This window comes from Ictalurus punctatus, unplaced genomic scaffold, assembly GCF_001660625.3.
Source record: "Ictalurus punctatus breed USDA103 unplaced genomic scaffold, Coco_2.0 tig00064117, whole genome shotgun sequence".
NCBI lineage: Eukaryota > Metazoa > Chordata > Actinopteri > Siluriformes > Ictaluridae > Ictalurus > Ictalurus punctatus.
Genome location: NW_026521159.1, coordinates 61,135 through 84,928, shown reverse-complemented (window position 1 = coordinate 84,928; position 23,794 = coordinate 61,135). Strand labels below are relative to the sequence as shown.

The 23,794-nt window shown below is 48.0% G+C and overlaps 4 non-coding genes across 4 annotated transcripts; all 4 read right to left on the bottom strand.

Moving 5' to 3' along the window:
• Positions 1 to 5,746: 5,746 nt before the first annotated feature.
• trnav-cac (transfer RNA valine (anticodon CAC)) lies at positions 5,747 to 5,819 on the bottom strand. Its single transcript has one exon. It is a non-coding gene; the product is annotated as a tRNA-Val (tRNA).
• Positions 5,820 to 11,823: 6,004 nt separating this feature from the next.
• trnav-cac (transfer RNA valine (anticodon CAC)) lies at positions 11,824 to 11,896 on the bottom strand. Its single transcript has one exon. It is a non-coding gene; the product is annotated as a tRNA-Val (tRNA).
• A 4,141-nt stretch (positions 11,897 to 16,037) lies between these two features.
• trnav-cac (transfer RNA valine (anticodon CAC)) lies at positions 16,038 to 16,110 on the bottom strand. Its single transcript has one exon. It is a non-coding gene; the product is annotated as a tRNA-Val (tRNA).
• A 6,934-nt stretch (positions 16,111 to 23,044) lies between these two features.
• On the bottom strand, positions 23,045 to 23,117 carry trnav-cac (transfer RNA valine (anticodon CAC)). The gene has a single exon. It is a non-coding gene; the product is annotated as a tRNA-Val (tRNA).
• Between the last annotated feature and the right edge of the window lie 677 nt (positions 23,118 to 23,794).

Here is a 23,794-nt window from a genome sequence, read left to right as displayed (position 1 = left end):
ACGACTCTTTCTGCTTCCCACTTGAGTTCTTAGTGCTCTCTTTGCTGTTTGTAAACACGTCATTATGCAACAGGGCACTGTTTGACCCGTGAACAGGGGCGAAAAGGTGAGAACATGCGGTCTCTCCGTGTCTGTCTCTTGTTAGCGACAAGCTAGCATGCAAACTGTGATGAGAGGTGTACATTTTCCGCGATCAGCCATCTATATAGTCAATGTTTTATATTTTATAAGCAAATATGTCTATATGCTGATTGGTCTTAAGCAGCGTTGTCCAATCTTCAGCTTTTGGTTCCAATCTAGCAGGAGCCACACCTGATTCCAATTGTTGGCTCCGCTGATCTTGGCTTTCAATAGACTAAAGTGTGGCTTCTGCTTGGTTAGAATGACAACCTGCAACCACACTGGCCCATTCTGGAGAAGACTGGACAACCCTGATCTAAAGCAAATAACCACCGAGGTAAGTGCCACTTTGTGAGTTCTGAATCCGTCATGCCGGCTCGACGTCACTCGATGAACAGGGAAGGAACCCGGAGATGAGAAGACTTCCCACGGTTGAGGAATGGCAATTTCAGGTTGAGGGTACGTTTGCTTTGCGTTTTCCCGCTTGGGGGTGGGGAATTACAAGTCGCAACCTCGAGTCAAGCGCATCATTACTCTTGTCTTCTTGATGAAGGAAAGAGCCAGGCTTCCACATTCAGTGGAAAAGCAGAGACTGCCCGTGATTTTGCAAGCAACTGTTATCTGCCTTGCTACAAAAGCTCAATGGAAGGGAAACCGCTCCCAGTTGACCTGGGTTCGATTCCCGGCCAATGCACCGATTGTAACTTGGAGCGTCTCGTGGTATTTCATGGTAGTTGGCGGATAAGGAAGGAATCACCTGCCTGAGAATGAGTTGGTCAACAGAATGTGCCATGGGCTTCTCTGCAGGCCTCCTACGACTCTTTCTGCTTCCCACTTGAGTTCTTAGTGCTCTCTTTGCTGTTTGTAAACACGTCATTATGCAACAGGGCACGTTTGACCCGTGAACAGGGGCGAAAAGGTGAGAACATGCGGTCTCTCCGTGTCTGTCTCTTGTTAGCGACAAGCTAGCATGCAAACTGTGATGAGAGGTGTACATTTTCCGCGATCAGCCATCTATATAGTCAATGTTTTATATTTTATAAGCAAATATGTCTATATGCTGATTGGTCTTAAGCAGCGTTGTCCAATCTTCAGCTTTTGGTTCCAATCTAGCAGGAGCCACACCTGATTCCAATTGTTGGCTCCGCTGATCTTGGCTTTCAATAGACTAAAGTGTGGCTTCTGCTTGGTTAGAATGACAACCTGCAACCACACTGGCCCATTCTGGAGAAGACTGGACAACCCTGATCTAAAGCAAATAACCACCGAGGTAAGTGCCACTTTGTGAGTTCTGAATCCGTCATGCCGGCTCGACGTCACTCGATGAACAGGGAAGGAACCGGGAGATGAGAAGACTTCCCACGGTTGAGGAATGGCAATTTCAGGTTGAGGGTACGTTTGCTTTGCGTTTTCCCGCTTGGAGGTGGGGAATTACAAGTCGCAACCTCGAGTCAAGCGCATCATTACTCTTGTCTTCTTGATGAAGGAAAGAGCCAGGCTTCCACATTCAGTGGAAAAGCAGAGACTGCCCGTGATTTTGCAAGCAACTGTTATCTGCCTTGCTACAAAAGCTCAATGGAAGGGAAACCGCTCCCAGTTGACCTGGGTTCGATTCCCGGCCAATGCACCGATTGTAACTTGGAGCGTCTCGTGGTATTTCATGGTAGTTGGCGGATAAGGAAGGAATCACCTGCCTGAGAATGAGTTGGTCAACAGAATGTGCCATGGGCTTCTCTGCAGGCCTCCTACGACTCTTTCTGCTTCCCACTTGAGTTCTTAGTGCTCTCTTTGCTGTTTGTAAACACGTCATTATGCAACAGGGCACGTTTGACCCGTGAACAGGGGCGAAAAGGTGAGAACATGCGGTCTCTCCGTGTCTGTCTCTTGTTAGCGACAAGCTAGCATGCAAACTGTGATGAGAGGTGTCCATTTTCCGCGATCAGCCATCTATATAGTCAATGTTTTATATTTAATAAGCAAATATGTCTATATGCTGATTGGTCTTAAGCAGCGTTGTCCAATCTTCAGCTTTTGGTTCCAATCTAGCAGGAGCCACACCTGATTCCAATTGTTGGCTCCGCTGATCTTGGCTTTCAATAGACTAAAGTGTGGCTTCTGCTTGGTTAGAATGACAACCTGCAACCACACTGGCCCATTCTGGAGAAGACTGGACAACCCTGATCTAAAGCAAATAACCACCGAGGTAAGTGCCACTTTGTGAGTTCTGAATCCGTCATGCCGGCTCGACGTCACTCGATGAACAGGGAAGGAACCGGGAGATGAGAAGACTTCCCACGGTTGAGGAATGGCAATTTCAGGTTGAGGGTACGTTTGCTTTGCGTTTTCCCGCTTGGAGGTGGGGAATTACAAGTCGCAACCTCGAGTCAAGCGCATCATTACTCTTGTCTTCTTGATGAAGGAAAGAGCCAGGCTTCCACATTCAGTGGAAAAGCAGAGACTGCCCGTGATTTTGCAAGCAACTGTTATCTGCCTTGCTACAAAAGCTCAATGGAAGGGAAACCGCTCCCAGTTGACCTGGGTTCGATTCCCGGCCAATGCACCGATTGTAACTTGGAGCGTCTCGTGGTATTTCATGGTAGTTGGCGGATAAGGAAGGAATCACCTGCCTGAGAATGAGTTGGTCAACAGAATGTGCCATGGGCTTCTCTGCAGGCCTCCTACGACTCTTTCTGCTTCCCACTTGAGTTCTTAGTGCTCTCTTTGCTGTTTGTAAACACGTCATTATGCAACAGGGCACGTTTGACCCGTGAACAGGGGCGAAAAGGTGAGAACATGCGGTCTCTCCGTGTCTGTCTCTTGTTAGCGACAAGCTAGCATGCAAACTGTGATGAGAGGTGTACATTTTCCGCCATCAGCCATCTATATAGTCAATGTTTTATATTTTATAAGCAAATATGTCTATATGCTGATTGGTCTTAAGCAGCGTTGTCCAATCTTCAGCTTTTGGTTCCAATCTAGCAGGAGCCACACCTGATTCCAATTGTTGGCTCCGCTGATCTTGGCTTTCAATAGACTAAAGTGTGGCTTCTGCTTGGTTAGAATGACAACCTGCAACCACACTGGCCCATTCTGGAGAAGACTGGACAACCCTGATCTAAAGCAAATAACCACCGAGGTAAGTGCCACTTTGTGAGTTCTGAATCCGTCATGCCGGCTCGACGTCACTCGATGAACAGGGAAGGAACCCGGAGATGAGAAGACTTCCCACGGTTGAGGAATGGCAATTTCAGGTTGAGGGTACGTTTGCTTTGCGTTTTCCCGCTTGGGGGTGGGGAATTACAAGTCGCAACCTCGAGTCAAGCGCATCATTACTCTTGTCTTCTTGATGAAGGAAAGAGCCAGGCTTCCACATTCAGTGGAAAAGCAGAGACTGCCCGTGATTTTGCAAGCAACTGTTATCTGCCTTGCTACAAAAGCTCAATGGAAGGGAAACCGCTCCCAGTTGACCTGGGTTCGATTCCCGGCCAATGCACCGATTGTAACTTGGAGCGTCTCGTGGTATTTCATGGTAGTTGGCGGATAAGGAAGGAATCACCTGCCTGAGAATGAGTTGGTCAACAGAATGTGCCATGGGCTTCTCTGCAGGCCTCCTACGACTCTTTCTGCTTCCCACTTGAGTTCTTAGTGCTCTCTTTGCTGTTTGTAAACACGTCATTATGCAACAGGGCACGTTTGACCCGTGAACAGGGGCGAAAAGGTGAGAACATGCGGTCTCTCCGTGTCTGTCTCTTGTTAGCGACAAGCTAGCATGCAAACTGTGATGAGAGGTGTCCATTTTCCGCGATCAGCCATCTATATAGTCAATGTTTTATATTTATAAGCAAATATGTCTATATGCTGATTGGTCTTAAGCAGCGTTGTCCAATCTTCAGCTTTTGATTCCAATCTAGCAGGAGCCACACCTGATTCCAATTGTTGGCTCCGCTGATCTTGGCTTTCAATAGACTAAAGTGTGGCTTCTGCTTGGTTAGAATGACAACCTGCAACCACACTGGCCCATTCTGGAGAAGACTGGACAACCCTGATCTAAAGCAAATAACCACCGAGGTAAGTGCCACTTTGTGAGTTCTGAATCCGTCATGCCGGCTCGACGTCACTCGATGAACAGGGAAGGAACCGGGAGATGAGAAGACTTCCCACGGTTGAGGAATGGCAATTTCAGGTTGAGGGTACGTTTGCTTTGCGTTTTCCCGCTTGGAGGTGGGGAATTACAAGTTGCAACCTCGAGTCAAGCGCATCATTACTCTTGTCTTCTTGATGAAGGAAAGAGCCAGGCTTCCACATTCAGTGGAAAAGCAGAGACTGCCCGTGATTTTGCAAGCAACTGTTATCTGCCTTGCTACAAAAGCTCAATGGAAGGGAAACCGCTCCCAGTTGACCTGGGTTCGATTCCCGGCCAATGCACCGATTGTAACTTGGAGCGTCTCGTGGTATTTCATGGTAGTTGGCAGATAAGGAAGGAATCACCTGCCTGAGAATGAGTTGGTCAACAGAATGTGCCATGGGCTTCTCTGCAGGCCTCCTACGACTCTTTCTGCTTCCCACTTGAGTTCTTAGTGCTCTCTTTGCTGTTTGTAAACACGTCATTATGCAACAGTGCACGTTGACCCGTGAACAGGGGCGAAAAGGTGAGAACATGCGGTCTCTCCGTGTCTGTCTCTTGTTAGCGACAAGCTAGCATGCAAACTGTGATGAGAGGTGTACATTTTCCGCGATCAGCCATCTATATAGTCAATGTTTTATATTTTATAAGCAAATATGTCTATATGCTGATTGGTCTTAAGCAGCGTTGTCCAATCTTCAGCTTTTGGTTCCAATCTAGCAGGAGCCACACCTGATTCCAATTGTTGGCTCCGCTGATCTTGGCTTTCAATAGACTAAAGTGTGGCTTCTGCTTGGTTAGAATGACAACCTGCAACCACACTGGCCCATTCTGGAGAAGACTGGACAACCCTGATCTAAAGCAAATAACCACTGAGGTAAGTGCCACTTTGTGAGTTCTGAATCCGTCATGCCGGCTCGACGTCACTCGATGAACAGGGAAGGAACCCGGAGATGAGAAGACTTCCCATGGTTGAGGAATGGCAATTTCAGGTTGAGGGTACGTTTGCTTTGCGTTTTCCCGCTTAGGGGTGGGGAATTACAAGTCGCAACCTCGAGTCAAGCGCATCATTACTCTTGTCTTCTTGATGAAGGAAAGAGCCAGGCTTCCACATTCAGTGGAAAAGCAGAGACTGCCCGTGATTTTGCAAGCAACTGTTATCTGCCTTGCTACAAAAGCTCAATGGAAGGGAAACCGCTCCCAGCCTTTTTCGGCCGCAGACCTCTTGCAGACCTCTCGAGGTGAACTCGGCGAGCAGTACTTTACGGAAAATTTTCCAGTCACGCACAGAGTCTTGTTGAGCAACGAAAGAGCCAGGCTTCCACTTTCTGGGGAAAACCAGAGACTCCCTTTCATTTGGTAAGCAAATACTAACTGCTTTGCTACAAAAGAAGGAAATCTCCTCTGTAAAGGAGGTCTCGCTTTCTGGCTGTTCCTAGAGAACCTGATCCTACAGTGATGACAACCGCTCAGTCATTAAAGCAAAGTTCAGAATTTCTAGCTTGTTTCTGCCCGGTCTCGAACCAGGGACCTTTTGCGTGTGAGGCAAACGTGATAACCACTACACTACAGAAACCACGGTGCAGGTGGCACTTTGGTGGTGCACATACGTACACTTTGTTCACCAGAGCTGAATGGTGCAGCGTGGCATTGGTGGTATAGTGGTGAGCATAGCTCCAGTCCAAGCAGTTGACCCGGCTCCAATTCTTGGCCCGTCCACGGCTTGGAGCTTCTCCAGGTACTTTATGGTAGTTGGCACAAAAGGAAGGAATCACCTACCTGAGAATGAGTTGGTCAACAGAATGTGCCATAGGCTTCTCTGCAGGCCTCCTACGACTCTTTCTGCTTCCCACTTGAGTTCTTAGTGCTCTCTTTGCTGTTTGTAAACACGTCATTATGCAACAGGGCACGTTTGACCCGTGAACAGGGGCGAAAAGGTGAGAACATGCGGTCTCTCCGTGTCTGTCTCTTGTTAGCGACAAGCTAGCATGCAAACTGTGATGAGAGGTGTCCATTTTCCGCGATCAGCCATCTATATAGTCAATGTTTTATATTTAATAAGCAAATATGTCTATATGCTGATTGGTCTTAAGCAGCGTTGTCCAATCTTCAGCTTTTGGTTCCAATCTAGCAGGAGCCACACCTGATTCCAATTGTTGGCTCCGCTGATCTTGGCTTTCAATAGACTAAAGTGTGGCTTCTGCTTGGTTAGAATGACAACCTGCAACCACACTGGCCCATTCTGGAGAAGACTGGACAACCCTGATCTAAAGCAAATAACCACCGAGGTAAGTGCCACTTTGTGAGTTCTGAATCCGTCATGCCGGCTCGACGTCACTCGATGAACAGGGAAGGAACCGGGAGATGAGAAGACTTCCCACGGTTGAGGAATGGCAATTTCAGGTTGAGGGTACGTTTGCTTTGCGTTTTCCCGCTTGGAGGTGGGGAATTACAAGTCGCAACCTCGAGTCAAGCGCATCATTACTCTTGTCTTCTTGATGAAGGAAAGAGCCAGGCTTCCACATTCAGTGGAAAAGCAGAGACTGCCCGTGATTTTGCAAGCAACTGTTATCTGCCTTGCTACAAAAGCTCAATGGAAGGGAAACCGCTCCCAGTTGACCTGGGTTCGATTCCCGGCCAATGCACCGATTGTAACTTGGAGCGTCTCGTGGTATTTCATGGTAGTTGGCGGATAAGGAAGGAATCACCTGCCTGAGAATGAGTTGGTCAACAGAATGTGCCATGGGCTTCTCTGCAGGCCTCCTACGACTCTTTCTGCTTCCCACTTGAGTTCTTAGTGCTCTCTTTGCTGTTTGTAAACCCGTCATTATGCAACAGGGCACGTTTGACCCGTGAACAGGGGCGAAAAGGTGAGAACATGCGGTCTCTCCGTGTCTGTCTCTTGTTAGCGACAAGCTAGCATGCAAACTGTGATGAGAGGTGTACATTTTCCGCGATCAGCCATCTATATAGTCAATGTTTTATATTTTATAAGCAAATATGTCTATATGCTGATTGGTCTTAAGCAGCGTTGTCCAATCTTCAGCTTTTGGTTCCAATCTAGCAGGAGCCACACCTGATTCCAATTGTTGGCTCCGCTGATCTTGGCTTTCAATAGACTAAAGTGTGGCTTCTGCTTGGTTAGAATGACAACCTGCAACCACACTGGCCCATTCTGGAGAAGACTGGACAACCCTGATCTAAAGCAAATAACCACCGAGGTAAGTGCCACTTTGTGAGTTCTGAATCCGTCATGCCGGCTCGACGTCACTCGATGAACAGGGAAGGAACCGGGAGATGAGAAGACTTCCCACGGTTGAGGAATGGCAATTTCAGGTTGAGGGTACGTTTGCTTTGCGTTTTCCCGCTTGGAGGTGGGGAATTACAAGTCGCAACCTCGAGTCAAGCGCATCATTACTCTTGTCTTCTTGATGAAGGAAAGAGCCAGGCTTCCACATTCAGTGGAAAAGCAGAGACTGCCCGTGATTTTGCAAGCAACTGTTATCTGCCTTGCTACAAAAGCTCAATGGAAGGGAAACCGCTCCCAGTTGACCTGGGTTCGATTCCCGGCCAATGCACCGATTGTAACTTGGAGCGTCTCGTGGTATTTCATGGTAGTTGGCGGATAAGGAAGGAATCACCTGCCTGAGAATGAGTTGGTCAACAGAATGTGCCATGGGCTTCTCTGCAGGCCTCCTACGACTCTTTCTGCTTCCCACTTGAGTTCTTAGTGCTCTCTTTGCTGTTTGTAAACACGTCATTATGCAACAGGGCATGTTTGACCCGTGAACAGGGGCGAAAAGGTGAGAACATGCGGTCTCTCCGTGTCTGTCTCTTGTTAGCGACAAGCTAGCATGCAAACTGTGATGAGAGGTGTACATTTTCCGCGATCAGCCATCTATATAGTCAATGTTTTATATTTTATAAGCAAATATGTCTATATGCTGATTGGTCTTAAGCAGCGTTGTCCAATCTTCAGCTTTTGGTTCCAATCTAGCAGGAGCCACACCTGATTCCAATTGTTGGCTCCGCTGATCTTGGCTTTCAATAGACTAAAGTGTGGCTTCTGCTTGGTTAGAATGACAACCTGCAACCACACTGGCCCATTCTGGAGAAGACTGGACAACCCTGATCTAAAGCAAATAACCACCGAGGTAAGTGCCACTTTGTGAGTTCTGAATCCGTCATGCCGGCTCGACGTCACTCGATGAACAGGGAAGGAACCGGGAGATGAGAAGACTTCCCACGGTTGAGGAATGGCAATTTCAGGTTGAGGGTACGTTTGCTTTGCGTTTTCCCGCTTGGAGGTGGGGAATTACAAGTCGCAACCTCGAGTCAAGCGCATCATTACTCTTGTCTTCTTGATGAAGGAAAGAGCCAGGCTTCCACATTCAGTGGAAAAGCAGAGACTGCCCGTGATTTTGCAAGCAACTGTTATCTGCCTTGCTACAAAAGCTCAATGGAAGGGAAACCGCTCCCAGTTGACCTGGGTTCGATTCCCGGCCAATGCACCGATTGTAACTTGGAGCGTCTCGTGGTATTTCATGGTAGTTGGCGGATAAGGAAGGAATCACCTGCCTGAGAATGAGTTGGTCAACAGAATGTGCCATGGGCTTCTCTGCAGGCCTCCTACGACTCTTTCTGCTTCCCACTTGAGTTCTTAGTGCTCTCTTTGCTGTTTGTAAACCCGTCATTATGCAACAGGGCACGTTTGACCCGTGAACAGGGGCGAAAAGGTGAGAACATGCGGTCTCTCCGTGTCTGTCTCTTGTTAGCGACAAGCTAGCATGCAAACTGTGATGAGAGGTGTCCATTTTCCGCGATCAGCCATCTATATAGTCAATGTTTTATATTTTATAAGCAAATATGTCTATATGCTGATTGGTCTTAAGCAGCGTTGTCCAATCTTCAGCTTTTGATTCCAATCTAGCAGGAGCCACACCTGATTCCAATTGTTGGCTCCGCTGATCTTGGCTTTCAATAGACTAAAGTGTGGCTTCTGCTTGGTTAGAATGACAACCTGCAACCACACTGGCCCATTCTGGAGAAGACTGGACAACCCTGATCTAAAGCAAATAACCACCGAGGTAAGTGCCACTTTGTGAGTTCTGAATCCGTCATGCCGGCTCGACGTCACTCGATGAACAGGGAAGGAACCGGGAGATGAGAAGACTTCCCACGGTTGAGGAATGGCAATTTCAGGTTGAGGGTACGTTTGCTTTGCGTTTTCCCGCTTGGAGGTGGGGAATTACAAGTCGCAACCTCGAGTCAAGCGCATCATTACTCTTGTCTTCTTGATGAAGGAAAGAGCCAGGCTTCCACATTCAGTGGAAAAGCAGAGACTGCCCGTGATTTTGCAAGCAACTGTTATCTGCCTTGCTACAAAAGCTCAATGGAAGGGAAACCGCTCCCAGTTGACCTGGGTTCGATTCCCGGCCAATGCACCGATTGTAACTTGGAGCGTCTCGTGGTATTTCATGGTAGTTGGCGGATAAGGAAGGAATCACCTGCCTGAGAATGAGTTGGTCAACAGAATGTGCCATGGGCTTCTCTGCAGGCCTCCTACGACTCTTTCTGCTTCCCACTTGAGTTCTTAGTGCTCTCTTTGCTGTTTGTAAACACGTCATTATGCAACAGGGCACTGTTTGACCCGTGAACAGGGGCGAAAAGGTGAGAACATGCGGTCTCTCCGTGTCTGTCTCTTGTTAGCGACAAGCTAGCATGCAAACTGTGATGAGAGGTGTACATTTTCCGCGATCAGCCATCTATATAGTCAATGTTTTATATTTTATAAGCAAATATGTCTATATGCTGATTGGTCTTAAGCAGCGTTGTCCAATCTTCAGCTTTTGGTTCCAATCTAGCAGGAGCCACACCTGATTCCAATTGTTGGCTCCGCTGATCTTGGCTTTCAATAGACTAAAGTGTGGCTTCTGCTTGGTTAGAATGACAACCTGCAACCACACTGGCCCATTCTGGAGAAGACTGGACAACCCTGATCTAAAGCAAATAACCACCGAGGTAAGTGCCACTTTGTGAGTTCTGAATCCGTCATGCCGGCTCGACGTCACTCGATGAACAGGGAAGGAACCCGGAGATGAGAAGACTTCCCACGGTTGAGGAATGGCAATTTCAGGTTGAGGGTACGTTTGCTTTGCGTTTTCCCGCTTGGGGGTGGGGAATTACAAGTCGCAACCTCGAGTCAAGCGCATCATTACTCTTGTCTTCTTGATGAAGGAAAGAGCCAGGCTTCCACATTCAGTGGAAAAGCAGAGACTGCCCGTGATTTTGCAAGCAACTGTTATCTGCCTTGCTACAAAAGCTCAATGGAAGGGAAACCGCTCCCAGTTGACCTGGGTTCGATTCCCGGCCAATGCACCGATTGTAACTTGGAGCGTCTCGTGGTATTTCATGGTAGTTGGCGGATAAGGAAGGAATCACCTGCCTGAGAATGAGTTGGTCAACAGAATGTGCCATGGGCTTCTCTGCAGGCCTCCTACGACTCTTTCTGCTTCCCACTTGAGTTCTTAGTGCTCTCTTTGCTGTTTGTAAACACGTCATTATGCAACAGGGCACGTTTGACCCGTGAACAGGGGCGAAAAGGTGAGAACATGCGGTCTCTCCGTGTCTGTCTCTTGTTAGCGACAAGCTAGCATGCAAACTGTGATGAGAGGTGTCCATTTTCCGCGATCAGCCATCTATATAGTCAATGTTTTATATTTAATAAGCAAATATGTCTATATGCTGATTGGTCTTAAGCAGCGTTGTCCAATCTTCAGCTTTTGATTCCAATCTAGCAGGAGCCACACCTGATTCCAATTGTTGGCTCCGCTGATCTTGGCTTTCAATAGACTAAAGTGTGGCTTCTGCTTGGTTAGAATGACAACCTGCAACCACACTGGCCCATTCTGGAGAAGACTGGACAACCCTGATCTAAAGCAAATAACCACCGAGGTAAGTGCCACTTTGTGAGTTCTGAATCCGTCATGCCGGCTCGACGTCACTCGATGAACAGGGAAGGAACCCGGAGATGAGAAGACTTCCCACGGTTGAGGAATGGCAATTTCACGGTTGAGGGTACGTTTGCTTTGCGTTTTCCCGCTTGGGGGTGGGGAATTACAAGTCGCAACCTCGAGTCAAGCGCATCATTACTCTTGTCTTCTTGATGAAGGAAAGAGCCAGGCTTCCACATTCAGTGGAAAAGCAGAGACTGCCCGTGATTTTGCAAGCAACTGTTATCTGCCTTGCTACAAAAGCTCAATGGAAGGGAAACCGCTCCCAGCCTTTTTCGGCCGCAGACCTCTTGCAGACCTCTCGAGGTGAACTCGGCGAGCAGTACTTTACGGAAAATTTTCCAGTCACGCACAGAGTCTTGTTGAGCAACGAAAGAGCCAGGCTTCCACTTTCTGGGGAAAACCAGAGACTCCCTTCATTTGGTAAGCAAATATTAACTGCTTTGCTACAAAAGAAGGAAATCTCCTCTGTAAAGGAGGTCTCGCTTTCTAGCTGTTCCTAGAGGACCTGATCCTACAGTGATGACAACCGCTCAGTCATTAAAGCAAAGTTCAGAATTTCTAGCTTGTTTCTGCCCGGTCTCGAACCAGGGACCTTTTGCGTGTGAGGCAAACGTGATAACCACTACACTACAGAAACCACGGTGCGGTGGCACTTTGGTGGTGCACATACGTACACTTTGTTCACCAGAGCTGAATGGTGCAGCGTGGCATTGGTGGTATAGTGGTGAGCATAGCTCCAGTCCAAGCAGTTGACCCGGCTCCAATTCTTGGCCCGTCCACGGCTTGGAGCTTCTCCAGGTACTTTATGGTAGTTGGCACAAAAGGAAGGAATCACCTACCTGAGAATGAGTTGGTCAACAGAATGTGCCATAGGCTTCTCTGCAGGCCTCCTACGACTCTTTCTGCTTCCCACTTGAGTTCTTAGTGCTCTCTTTGCTGTTTGTAAACACGTCATTATGCAACAGGGCACGTTTGACCCGTGAACAGGGGCGAAAAGGTGAGAACATGCGGTCTCTCCGTGTCTGTCTCTTGTTAGCGACAAGCTAGCATGCAAACTGTGATGAGAGGTGTCCATTTTCCGCGATCAGCCATCTATATAGTCAATGTTTTATATTTAATAAGCAAATATGTCTATATGCTGATTGGTCTTAAGCAGCGTTGTCCAATCTTCAGCTTTTGGTTCCAATCTAGCAGGAGCCACACCTGATTCCAATTGTTGGCTCCGCTGATCTTGGCTTTCAATAGACTAAAGTGTGGCTTCTGCTTGGTTAGAATGACAACCTGCAACCACACTGGCCCATTCTGGAGAAGACTGGACAACCCTGATCTAAAGCAAATAACCACCGAGGTAAGTGCCACTTTGTGAGTTCTGAATCCGTCATGCCGGCTCGACGTCACTCGATGAACAGGGAAGGAACCGGGAGATGAGAAGACTTCCCACGGTTGAGGAATGGCAATTTCAGGTTGAGGGTACGTTTGCTTTGCGTTTTCCCGCTTGGAGGTGGGGAATTACAAGTCGCAACCTCGAGTCAAGCGCATCATTACTCTTGTCTTCTTGATGAAGGAAAGAGCCAGGCTTCCACATTCAGTGGAAAAGCAGAGACTGCCCGTGATTTTGCAAGCAACTGTTATCTGCCTTGCTACAAAAGCTCAATGGAAGGGAAACCGCTCCCAGTTGACCTGGGTTCGATTCCCGGCCAATGCACCGATTGTAACTTGGAGCGTCTCGTGGTATTTCATGGTAGTTGGCGGATAAGGAAGGAATCACCTGCCTGAGAATGAGTTGGTCAACAGAATGTGCCATGGGCTTCTCTGCAGGCCTCCTACGACTCTTTCTGCTTCCCACTTGAGTTCTAGTGCTCTCTTTGCTGTTTGTAAACACGTCATTATGCAACAGGGCACGTTTGACCCCGTGAACAGGGGCGAAAAGGTGAGAACATGCGGTCTCTCCGTGTCTGTCTCTTGTTAGCGACAAGCTAGCATGCAAACTGTGATGAGAGGTGTACATTTTCCGCCATCAGCCATCTATATAGTCAATGTTTTATATTTTATAAGCAAATATGTCTATATGCTGATTGGTCTTAAGCAGCGTTGTCCAATCTTCAGCTTTTGGTTCCAATCTAGCAGGAGCCACACCTGATTCCAATTGTTGGCTCCGCTGATCTTGGCTTTCAATAGACTAAAGTGTGGCTTCTGCTTGGTTAGAATGACAACCTGCAACCCACACTGGCCCATTCTGGAGAAGACTGGACAACCCTGATCTAAAGCAAATAACCACCGAGGTAAGTGCACTTTGTGAGTTCTGAATCCGTCATGCCGGCTCGACGTCACTCGATGAACAGGGAAGGAACCGGGAGATGAGAAGACTTCCCACGGTTGAGGAATGGCAATTTCAGGTTGAGGGTACGTTTGCTTTGCGTTTTCCCGCTTGGGAGGTGGGAATTACAAGTCGCAACCTCGAGGTCAAGCGCATCATTACTCTTGTCTTCTTGATGAAGGAAAGAGCCAGGCTTCCACATTCAGTGGAAAAGCAGAGACTGCCCGTGATTTTGCAAGCAACTGTTATCTGCCTTGCCTACAAAAGCTCAATGGAAGGGAAACCGCTCCCCAGTTGACCTGGGTTCGATTCCCGGCCAATGCACCGATTGTAACTTGGAGCGTCTCGTGGTATTTCATGGTAGTTGGCGGATAAGGAAGGAATCACCTGCCTGAGAATGAGTTGGTCAACAGAATGTGCCATGGGCTTCTCTGCAGGCCTCCTACGACTCTTTCTGCTTCCCACTTGAGTTCTTAGTGCTCTCTTTGCTGTTTTGTAAACACGTCATTATGCAACAGGGCACGTTTGACCCGTGAACAGGGGCGAAAAGGTGAGAACATGCGGTCTCTCCGTGTCTGTCTCTTGTTAGCGACAAGCTAGCATGCAAACTGTGATGAGAGGTGTACATTTTCCGCGATCAGCCATCTATATAGTCAATGTTTTATATTTATAAGCAAATATGTCTATATGCTGATTGGTCTTAAGCAGCGTTGTCCAATCTTCAGCTTTTGGTTCCAATCTAGCAGGAGCCACACCTGATTCCAATTGTTGGCTCCGCTGATCTTGCCTTTCAATAGACTAAAGTGTGGCTTCTGCTTGGTTAGAATGACAACCTGCAACCACACTGGCCCATTCTGGAGAAGACTGGACAACCATGATCTAAAGCAAATAACCACCGAGGTAAGTGCCACTTTGTGGGTTCTGAATCCGTCATGCCGGCTCGACGTCACTCGATGAACAGGGAAGGAACCCGGAGATGAGAAGACTTCCCACGGTTGAGGAATGGCAATTTCAGGTTGAGGCGTACGTTTGCTTTGCGTTTTCCCGCTTGGGGGTGGGGAATTACAAGTCGCAACCTCGAGTCAAGCGCATCATTACTCTTGTCTTCTTGATGAAGGAAAGAGCCAGGCTTCCACATTCAGTGGAAAAGCAGAGACTGCCCGTGATTTTGCAAGCAACTGTTATCTGCCTTGCTACAAAAGCTCAATGGAAGGGAAACCGCTCCCAGTTGACCTGGGTTCGATTCCCGGCCAATGCACCGATTGTAACTTGGAGCGTCTCGTGGTATTTTCATGGTAGTTGGCGGATAAGGAAGGAATCACCTGCCTGAGAATGAGTTGGTCAACAGAATGTGCCATGGGCTTCTCTGCAGGCCTCCTACGGACTCTTTCTGCTTCCCACTTGAGTCTTAGTGCTCTCTTTGCTGTTTGTAAACACGTCATTATGCAACAGGGCACGTTTGACCCGTGAACAGGGGCGAAAAGGTGAGAACATGCGGTCTCTCCGTGTCTGTCTCTTGTTAGCGACAAGCTAGCATGCAAACTGTGATGAGAGGTGTCCATTTTCCGCGATCAGCCATCTATATAGTCAATGTTTTATATTTAATAAGCAAATATGTCTATATGCTGATTGGTCTTAAGCAGCGTGTCCAATCTTCAGCTTTTGATTCCAATCTAGCAGGAGCCACACCTGATTCCAATTGTTGGCTCCGCTGATCTTGGCTTTCAATAGACTAAAGTGTGGCTTCTGCTTGGTTAGAATGACAACCTGCAACCACACTGGCCCATTCTGGAGAAGACTGGACAACCCTGATCTAAAGCAAATAACCACCGAGGTAAGTGCCACTTTGTGAGTTCTGAATCCGTCATGCCGGCTCGACGTCACTCGATGAACAGGGAAGGAACCGGGAGATGAGAAGACTTCCCACGGTTGAGGAATGGCAATTTCAGGTTGAGGGTACGTTTGCTTTGCGTTTTCCCGCTTGGAGGTGGGGAATTACAAGTTGCAACCTCGAGGTCAAGCGCATCATTACTCTTGTCTTCTTGATGAAGGAAAGAGCCAGGCTTCCACATTCAGTGGAAAAGCAGAGACTGCCCGTGATTTTGCAAGCAACTGTTATCTGCCTTGCTACAAAAGCTCAATGGAAGGGAAACCGCTCCCAGCCTTTTTCGGCCGCAGACCTCTTGCAGACCTCTCGAGGTGAACTCGGCGAGCAGTACTTTACGGAAAATTTTCCAGTCACGCACAGAGTCTTGTTGAGCAACGAAAGAGCCAGGCTTCCACTTTCTGGGGAAAACCAGAGACTCCCTTTCATTTGGTAAGCAAATATTAACTGCTTTGCTACAAAAGAAGGAAATCTCCTCTGTAAAGGAGGTCTCGCTTTCTGGCTGTTCCTAGAGGACCTGATCCTACAGTGATGACAACCGCTCAGTCATTAAAGCAAAGTTCAGAATTTCTAGCTTGTTTCTGCCCGGTCTCGAACCAGGGACCTTTTGCGTGTGAGGCAAACGTGATAACCACTACACTACAGAAACCACGGTGCGGTGGCACTTTGGTGGTGCACATACGTACACTTTGTTCACCAGAGCTGAATGGTGCAGCGTGGCATTGGTGGTATAGTGGTGAGCATAGCTCCAGTCCAAGCAGTTGACCCGGCTTCAATTCTTGGCCCGTCCACGGCTTGGAGCTTCTCCAGGTACTTTATGGTAGTTGGCACAAAAGGAAGGAATCACCTACCTGAGAATGAGTTGGTCAACAGAATGTGCCATAGGCTTCTCTGCAGGCCTCCTACGACTCTTTCTGCTTCCCACTTGAGTTCTTAGTGCTCTCTTTGCTGTTTGTAAACACGTCATTATGCAACAGGGCACGTTTGACCCGTGAACAGGGGCGAAAAGGTGAGAACATGCGGTCTCTCCGTGTCTGTCTCTTGTTAGCGACAAGCTAGCATGCAAACTGTGATGAGAGGTGTCCATTTTCCGCGATCAGCCATCTATATAGTCAATGTTTTATATTTAATAAGCAAATATGTCTATATGCTGATTGGTCTTAAGCAGCGTTGTCCAATCTTCAGCTTTTGGTTCCAATCTAGCAGGAGCCACACCTGATTCCAATTGTTGGCTCCGCTGATCTTGGCTTTCAATAGACTAAAGTGTGGCTTCTGCTTGGTTAGAATGACAACCTGCAACCACACTGGCCCATTCTGGAGAAGACTGGACAACCCTGATCTAAAGCAAATAACCACCGAGGTAAGTGCCACTTTGTGAGTTCTGAATCCGTCATGCCGGCTCGACGTCACTCGATGAACAGGGAAGGAACCGGGAGATGAGAAGACTTCCCACGGTTGAGGAATGGCAATTTCAGGTTGAGGGTACGTTTGCTTTGCGTTTTCCCGCTTGGAGGTGGGGAATTACAAGTCGCAACCTCGAGTCAAGCGCATCATTACTCTTGTCTTCTTGATGAAGGAAAGAGCCAGGCTTCCACATTCAGTGGAAAAGCAGAGACTGCCCGTGATTTTGCAAGCAACTGTTATCTGCCTTGCTACAAAAGCTCAATGGAAGGGAAACCGCTCCCAGTTGACCTGGGTTCGATTCCCGGCCAATGCACCGATTGTAACTTGGAGCGTCTCGTGGTATTTCATGGTAGTTGGCGGATAAGGAAGGAATCACCTGCCTGAGAATGAGTTGGTCAACAGAATGTGCCATGGGCTTCTCTGCAGGCCTCCTACGACTCTTTCTGCTTCCCACTTGAGTTCTTAGTGCTCTCTTTGCTGTTTGTAAACACGTCATTATGCAACAGGGCACGTTTGACCCGTGAACAGGGGCGAAAAGGTGAGAACATGCGGTCTCTCCGTGTCTGTCTCTTGTTAGCGACAAGCTAGCATGCAAACTGTGATGAGAGGTGTACATTTTCCGCGATCAGCCATCTATATAGTCAATGTTTTATATTTTATAAGCAAATATGTCTATATGCTGATTGGTCTTAAGCAGCGTTGTCCAATCTTCAGCTTTTGGTTCCAATCTAGCAGGAGCCACACCTGATTCCAATTGTTGGCTCCGCTGATCTTGGCTTTCAATAGACTAAAGTGTGGCTTCTGCTTGGTTAGAATGACAACCTGCAACCACACTGGCCCATTCTGGAGAAGACTGGACAACCCTGATCTAAAGCAAATAACCACCGAGGTAAGTGCCACTTTGTGAGTTCTGAATCCGTCATGCCGGCTCGACGTCACTCGATGAACAGGGAAGGAACCCGGAGATGAGAAGACTTCCCACGGTTGAGGAATGGCAATTTCAGGTTGAGGGTACGTTTGCTTTGCGTTTTCCCGCTTGGGGGTGGGGAATTACAAGTCGCAACCTCGAGTCAAGCGCATCATTACTCTTGTCTTCTTGATGAAGGAAAGAGCCAGGCTTCCACATTCAGTGGAAAAGCAGAGACTGCCCGTGATTTTGCAAGCAACTGTTATCTGCCTTGCTACAAAAGCTCAATGGAAGGGAAACCGCTCCCAGTTGACCTGGGTTCGATTCCCGGCCAATGCACCGATTGTAACTTGGAGCGTCTCGTGGTATTTCATGGTAGTTGGCGGATAAGGAAGGAATCACCTGCCTGAGAATGAGTTGGTCAACAGAATGTGCCATGGGCTTCTCTGCAGGCCTCCTACGACTCTTTCTGCTTCCCACTTGAGTTCTTAGTGCTCTCTTTGCTGTTTGTAAACACGTCATTATGCAACAGGGCACGTTTGACCCGTGAACAGGGGCGAAAAGGTGAGAACATGCGGTCTCTCCGTGTCTGTCTCTTGTTAGCGACAAGCTAGCATGCAAACTGTGATGAGAGGTGTACATTTTCCGCGATCAGCCATCTATATAGTCAATGTTTTATATTTTATAAGCAAATATGTCTATATGCTGATTGGTCTTAAGCAGCGTTGTCCAATCTTCAGCTTTTGGTTCCAATCTAGCAGGAGCCACACCTGATTCCAATTGTTGGCTCCGCTGATCTTGGCTTTCAATAGACTAAAGTGTGGCTTCTGCTTGGTTAGAATGACAACCTGCAACCACACTGGCCCATTCTGGAGAAGACTGGACAACCCTGATCTAAAGCAAATAACCACCGAGGTAAGTGCCACTTTGTGAGTTCTGAATCCGTCATGCCGGCTCGACGTCACTCGATGAACAGGGAAGGAACCGGGAGATGAGAAGACTTCCCACGGTTGAGGAATGGCAATTTCAGGTTGAGGGTACGTTTGCTTTGCGTTTTCCCGCTTGGAGGTGGGGAATTACAAGTCGCAACCTCGAGTCAAGCGCATCATTACTCTTGTCTTCTTGATGAAGGAAAGAGCCAGGCTTCCACATTCAGTGGAAAAGCAGAGACTGCCCGTGATTTTGCAAGCAACTGTTATCTGCCTTGCTACAAAAGCTCAATGGAAGGGAAACCGCTCCCAGTTGACCTGGGTTCGATTCCCGGCCAATGCACCGATTGTAACTTGGAGCGTCTCGTGGTATTTCATGGTAGTTGGCGGATAAGGAAGGAATCACCTGCCTGAGAATGAGTTGGTCAACAGAATGTGCCATGGGCTTCTCTGCAGGCCTCCTACGACTCTTTCTGCTTCCCACTTGAGTTCTTAGTGCTCTCTTTGCTGTTTGTAAACACGTCATTATGCAACAGGGCACGTTTGACCCGTGAACAGGGGCGAAAAGGTGAGAACATGCGGTCTCTCCGTGTCTGTCTCTTGTTAGCGACAAGCTAGCATGCAAACTGTGATGAGAGGTGTACATTTTCCGCGATCAGCCATCTATATAGTCAATGTTTTATATTTAATAAGCAAATATGTCTATATGCTGATTGGTCTTAAGCAGCGTTGTCCAATCTTCAGCTTTTGGTTCCAATCTAGCAGGAGCCACACCTGATTCCAATTGTTGGCTCCGCTGATCTTGGCTTTCAATAGACTAAAGTGTGGCTTCTGCTTGGTTAGAATGACAACCTGCAACCACACTGGCCCATTCTGGAGAAGACTGGACAACCCTGATCTAAAGCAAATAACCACCGAGGTAAGTGCCACTTTGTGAGTTCTGAATCCGTCATGCCGGCTCGACGTCACTCGATGAACAGGGAAGGAACCGGGAGATGAGAAGACTTCCCACGGTTGAGGAATGGCAATTTCAGGTTGAGGGTACGTTTGCTTTGCGTTTTCCCGCTTGGAGGTGGGGAATTACAAGTCGCAACCTCGAGTCAAGCGCATCATTACTCTTGTCTTCTTGATGAAGGAAAGAGCCAGGCTTCCACATTCAGTGGAAAAGCAGAGACTGCCCGTGATTTTGCAAGCAACTGTTATCTGCCTTGCTACAAAAGCTCAATGGAAGGGAAACCGCTCCCAGTTGACCTGGGTTCGATTCCCGGCCAATGCACCGATTGTAACTTGGAGCGTCTCGTGGTATTTCATGGTAGTTGGCGGATAAGGAAGGAATCACCTGCCTGAGAATGAGTTGGTCAACAGAATGTGCCATGGGCTTCTCTGCAGGCCTCCTACGACTCTTTCTGCTTCCCACTTGAGTTCTTAGTGCTCTCTTTGCTGTTTGTAAACACGTCATTATGCAACAGGGCACGTTTGACCCGTGAACAGGGGCGAAAAGGTGAGAACATGCGGTCTCTCCGTGTCTGTCTCTTGTTAGCGACAAGCTAGCATGCAAACTGTGATGAGAGGTGTACATTTTCCGCGATCAGCCATCTATATAGTCAATGTTTTATATTTTATAAGCAAATATGTCTATATGCTGATTGGTCTTAAGCAGCGTTGTCCAATCTTCAGCTTTTGGTTCCAATCTAGCAGGAGCCACACCTGATTCCAATTGTTGGCTCCGCTGATCTTGGCTTTCAATAGACTAAAGTGTGGCTTCTGCTTGGTTAGAATGACAACCTGCAACCACACTGGCCCATTCTGGAGAAGACTGGACAACCCTGATCTAAAGCAAATAACCACCGAGGTAAGTGCCACTTTGTGAGTTCTGAATCCGTCATGCCGGCTCGACGTCACTCGATGAACAGGGAAGGAACCCGGAGATGAGAAGACTTCCCACGGTTGAGGAATGGCAATTTCAGGTTGAGGGTACGTTTGCTTTGCGTTTTCCCGCTTGGAGGTGGGGAATTACAAGTCGCAACCTCGAGTCAAGCGCATCATTACTCTTGTCTTCTTGATGAAGGAAAGAGCCAGGCTTCCACATTCAGTGGAAAAGCAGAGACTGCCCGTGATTTTGCAAGCAACTGTTATCTGCCTTGCTACAAAAGCTCAATGGAAGGGAAACCGCTCCCAGTTGACCTGGGTTCGATTCCCGGCCAATGCACCGATTGTAACTTGGAGCGTCTCGTGGTATTTCATGGTAGTTGGCGGATAAGGAAGGAATCACCTGCCTGAGAATGAGTTGGTCAACAGAATGTGCCATGGGCTTCTCTGCAGGCCTCCTACGACTCTTTCTGCTTCCCACTTGAGTTCTTAGTGCTCTCTTTGCTGTTTGTAAACACGTCATTATGCAACAGGGCACGTTTGACCCGTGAACAGGGGCGAAAAGGTGAGAACATGCGGTCTCTCCGTGTCTGTCTCTTGTTAGCGACAAGCTAGCATGCAAACTGTGATGAGAGGTGTACATTTTCCGCGATCAGCCATCTATATAGTCAATGTTTTATATTTTATAAGCAAATATGTCTATATGCTGATTGGTCTTAAGCAGCGTTGTCCAATCTTCAGCTTTTGGTTCCAATCTAGCAGGAGCCACACCTGATTCCAATTGTTGGCTCCGCTGATCTTGGCTTTCAATAGACTAAAGTGTGGCTTCTGCTTGGTTAGAATGACAACCTGCAACCACACTGGCCCATTCTGGAGAAGACTGGACAACCCTGATCTAAAGCAAATAACCACCGAGGTAAGTGCCACTTTGTGAGTTCTGAATCCGTCATGCCGGCTCGACGTCACTCGATGAACAGGGAAGGAACCGGGAGATGAGAAGACTTCCCACGGTTGAGGAATGGCAATTTCAGGTTGAGGGTACGTTTGCTTTGCGTTTTCCCGCTTGGAGGTGGGGAATTACAAGTCGCAACCTCGAGTCAAGCGCATCATTACTCTTGTCTTCTTGATGAAGGAAAGAGCCAGGCTTCCACATTCAGTGGAAAAGCAGAGACTGCCCGTGATTTTGCAAGCAACTGTTATCTGCCTTGCTACAAAAGCTCAATGGAAGGGAAACCGCTCCCAGTTGACCTGGGTTCGATTCCCGGCCAATGCACCGATTGTAACTTGGAGCGTCTCGTGGTATTTCATGGTAGTTGGCGGATAAGGAAGGAATCACCTGCCTGAGAATGAGTTGGTCAACAGAATGTGCCATGGGCTTCTCTGCAGGCCTCCTACGACTCTTTCTGCTTCCCACTTGAGTTCTTAGTGCTCTCTTTGCTGTTTGTAAACACGTCATTATGCAACAGGGCACGTTTGACCCGTGAACAGGGGCGAAAAGGTGAGAACATGCGGTCTCTCCGTGTCTGTCTCTTGTTAGCGACAAGCTAGCATGCAAACTGTGATGAGAGGTGTACATTTTCCGCGATCAGCCATCTATATAGTCAATGTTTTATATTTTATAAGCAAATATGTCTATATGCTGATTGGTCTTAAGCAGCGTTGTCCAATCTTCAGCTTTTGGTTCCAATCTAGCAGGAGCCACACCTGATTCCAATTGTTGGCTCCGCTGATCTTGGCTTTCAATAGACTAAAGTGTGGCTTCTGCTTGGTTAGAATGACAACCTGCAACCACACTGGCCCATTCTGGAGAAGACTGGACAACCCTGATCTAAAGCAAATAACCACCGAGGTAAGTGCCACTTTGTGAGTTCTGAATCCGTCATGCCGGCTCGACGTCACTCGATGAACAGGGAAGGAACCCGGAGATGAGAAGACTTCCCACGGTTGAGGAATGGCAATTTCAGGTTGAGGGTACGTTTGCTTTGCGTTTTCCCGCTTGGGGTGGGGAATTACAAGTCGCAACCTCGAGTCAAGCGCATCATTACTCTTGTCTTCTTGATGAAGGAAAGAGCCAGGCTTCCACATTCAGTGGAAAAGCAGAGACTGCCCGTGATTTTGCAAGCAACTGTTATCTGCCTTGCTACAAAAGCTCAATGGAAGGGAAACCGCTCCCAGCCTTTTTCGGCCGCAGACCTCTTGCAGACCTCTCGAGGTGAACTCGGCGAGCAGTACTTTACGGAAAATTTTCCAGTCACGCACAGAGTCTTGTTGAGCAACGAAAGAGCCAGGCTTCCACTTTCTGGGGAAAACCAGAGACTCCCTTTCATTTGGTAAGCAAATATTAACTGCTTTGCTACAAAAGAAGGAAATCTCCTCTGTAAAGGAGGTCTCGCTTTCTGGCTGTTCCTAGAGGACCTGATCCTACAGTGATGACAACCGCTCAGTCATTAAAGCAAAGTTCAGAATTTCTAGCTTGTTTCTGCCCGGTCTCGAACCAGGGACCTTTTGCGTGTGAGGCAAACGTGATAACCACTACACTACAGAAACCACGGTGCGGTGGCACTTTGGTGGTGCACATACGTACACTTTGTTCACCAGAGCTGAATGGTGCAGCGTGGCATTGGTGGTATAGTGGTGAGCATAGCTCCAGTCCAAGCAGTTGACCCGGCTCCAATTCTTGGCCCGTCCACGGCTTGGAGCTTCTCCAGGTACTTTATGGTAGTTGGCACAAAAGGAAGGAATCACCTACCTGAGAATGAGTTGGTCAACAGAATGTGCCATAGGCTTCTCTGCAGGCCTCCTACGACTCTTTCTGCTTCCCACTTGAGTTCTTAGTGCTCTCTTTGCTGTTTGTAAACACGTCATTATGCAACAGGGCACGTTTGACCCGTGAACAGGGGCGAAAAGGTGAGAACATGCGGTCTCTCCGTGTCTGTCTCTTGTTAGCGACAAGCTAGCATGCAAACTGTGATGAGAGGTGTCCATTTTCCGCGATCAGCCATCTATATAGTCAATGTTTTATATTTAATAAGCAAATATGTCTATATGCTGATTGGTCTTAAGCAGCGTTGTCCAATCTTCAGCTTTTGGTTCCAATCTAGCAGGAGCCACACCTGATTCCAATTGTTGGCTCCGCTGATCTTGGCTTTCAATAGACTAAAGTGTGGCTTCTGCTTGGTTAGAATGACAACCTGCAACCACACTGGCCCATTCTGGAGAAGACT